General features: G+C 40.5%; 1 protein-coding gene across 1 annotated transcript in view; it reads right to left on the reverse strand.

The window, feature by feature from the left end:
• The window catches only part of Dnah14 (dynein, axonemal, heavy chain 14), a gene marked incomplete at its 3' end in the record, with an annotated part of 224,776 nt that overhangs the window by 45,550 nt on the left and 176,259 nt on the right, over positions 1-2,967 (reverse strand). The window lies entirely within an intron of this gene.

Genomic DNA, 2,967 nt, shown 5'->3' on the forward strand with positions numbered 1-2,967 from the left:
ATATATATATATATATATATATATATATATATATATATATATTACTTTGGACCTTTCCATTAAAATGAAGATGGTAAAGTCAGAAAAACTCTGGCATGACTACTATCTATGCTGATGGTGCAGAGGACAGATGAGAATGAAAACAACAGGCAGGGCAGCAGCAGGAGCTCCATCCACACCCGCAAGCTGTGCGGCCAGGAGGTGCCTACCTGCTCTAGGTGCAGTGGGGCGAGCATCAGCATGGTAGGGTCCCCTTCCAGCCCCGTCTGGACGAACACTTTCTTAAACATTTCCTTGAATTCCACGTAGGCACCCAGGTAAGGTGCGGGCACATGGCACAGTTTGTGCTCTTCCAAGTAACAGGCTAAGGTTGCACACGTTTCTTTTCCACACCCATCAATTCCAATCTTCGAAGAAAAAAAATCCAACATATGATTCCTGTATATTTTCTGGGATTTAGTTTTCTGTTTATCTGTGCTGGAGATTTTGACAATAAACATTTCAGGTCATAAGGCATTCGTCCAGGTCCCTGTGTTTTTACCTGAAGACCTCTTAGTTGTGTCCAGTATTTGCTGATCATGAATAAGGTTGATGTCATCATTCATTGGAGGATTCTGTGTGGGCCTACGTTTTCAGTTCAGTTGGGCACATATGTAGCTGCCCGGTTGCTGGGTTGCTCAGCTTTGTGAGACACTGCCGAGAGCAGGCGTTGTAAGAGAACCTGCGCTCCCGCATCTCCTGTGTCCTTGTGTACACAGTGGCCCTGTGCTCACGGACACGTCCCCTCAGCCTCTCTGCCTGCGTGGTGCTGCGAGGCCACACACTGTGCTGCTGCCAGCCTCTCTGATCCCTCTAGCTACGGGAACACATGTTTACTGTGCAAGTTACCAGGCCCAGGTATTTTGTTGTAATTACTCCAAATGGACTGTTTTAATTTTTAATTGCATAATGATCTTTTAATTGCAAATGATCTTTTGATTACACTTACCTCCACTCCTTCTCCGCCCCCCTCCCTCTCTTTTGGCTCTCTGCTGGCTTGGGGCAGACTGGCAGACTGCACACATCCCCCCAAGTCTTTAATTTCGGATCATTTTACATCTCTGAATCTTATTAAGAACATACATTTAGAGTTTGTTCTTTTTATGCTGTGGTTTTAAGATCTCTCCCTTTTTGAATATTTGATGCATTTCGATTGATGTTGTGATTGATATAGTTTGACCTTTTCCCACCTCTTTGCTGTTTTCAGTGTTTCATTTCCTTTTTTCTTTGTTTTTCCTTCATTATATTAATTTTTAGGGTTCTACTTTAATTTTTCCTTTTTTATATGTTTATATTTGGGTTCTCTATGTGAGAAGATTAAATTTAAGCTCTGTCCTTTTACTAAACCTCAAGGAAATTATGCAGTGTCACGGTATAGATTAGAGCTCTGGGTCTTACTCATCTTGCATAACTGGATGACACTTTATAAATTAGTTTATGGCAATCTACTTCAGATGAATACAAGTTTAATTCTAGTTAAGTCAATAAGGTTAGTTCCAATAAAGCTCTGTTTCCTCTGTCTTCTTTTATTTTTGAAACCTCTATTACCTCTTCGTATTCTATAGAACTAACAATAATTTTTATAATTATTTTGTGCGGTTATCTTTTTTATAATTCCTGGAAATACTAGAATTTGAGCTGTGGGCTTTGTGCTTGCTACCACTTGAGTCACATCTCTAGCACTTTTTCACTCAATTATGTTTAAGGCAATTAGGAGAAAAGAGTAAAATATTTTGGTAGGCAGATCCCGAAACCTGTCAAGGACAAGAGAGACTTTGCAGGTGTAATTAAAGGCCAAGGATCTTGAAAACTTGCAATGTGAGATTACCCTAACTCATCTGGTGACTAACACACCTATACTGAGGGCAAAGCCCTCTCCTGGCTGTGGCCAGGGAGGGTGAAGAAGGTAAGGGGGGGTGGCTGCTGGAAACACAAATGCAGCTGAATGGATTCTCCTTGGAGTCTCCAGGCCTCATCTGCAGGTGACATACTCATGGAGAACAGAAGAAATGGGGAAATTCAAAATAATAAATGGCTCAGCAATGAGACCCAGGAAGTATAAACTGAAGGCTCAGAAAAGCACTCTCCCCTCCTACTGTGTGCTTTTAGGGGCCAGCGACAAGAATAGGAGGAACACAAGGTCTATTTACGTCTCCCTTCTCCCTGAGAGGTCAAGAAGCCCACACTCTGCATGAGTGCATGGCCAGAACTTGCAGGCACATCTGGCAGGGGAAGTCTTAACGTTCACGTATCATCCCTGTGTTCTGAGCGGGCACAGGTCACTTCTCCACATCTTTTTTTTTTTTTAATTTTAAATGTGTTTATTTGTTAAAGAAGAAATTTACATTCCATCACTATCCTCATTTCCTGGTTTTTCTTTTTTTTAATTTTATTTTATTTTATGTGTGAACATACTGTACAGAGGGGTTACAATTACAAGGGCAGGATAGTGCGTACATTTCTTACCAAGCATTGCAGCCTCCTCCTTTGTTTACCCTTCCCATCCCTCTTCTCCACATCTTGAGATGAACAACAGCACCCATATTGGCCATTAACAAAATAAATCTTTTTAGCTAATTTTGTTGCATGTCAATTTAAATAAAGGTTGTTTGTTTATTTACTTATTTCAACCACTGGAAAGGAATCCATGGCTTTATCACTTGATTTATGCTTCTGCCCTTTTTGTCTTTGTTTTTGAAGCAGGGTTTCACTCATTTTGTCCAGGCTAGCCTTAATTCCTGACTCTGCCTCCACCTCTGAGCAGCTGGGATCACAGGTGTGCTACCCTTTAAATCAAGCTCTGCTTCAAGGGGGAGGTCTAGCAACATAAAACATAGACATCAAATAACAAGTTGTTTATAAATATGCTGGAATTTGCTTAGTTTTCCAAATATATATATATATATATATATATATATATATATATAT

This window comes from Dipodomys ordii, unplaced genomic scaffold (assembly GCF_000151885.1).
Source record: "Dipodomys ordii isolate 6190 unplaced genomic scaffold, Dord_2.0 Scaffold251, whole genome shotgun sequence".
Classification (NCBI taxonomy): Eukaryota; Metazoa; Chordata; class Mammalia; order Rodentia; family Heteromyidae; genus Dipodomys; species Dipodomys ordii.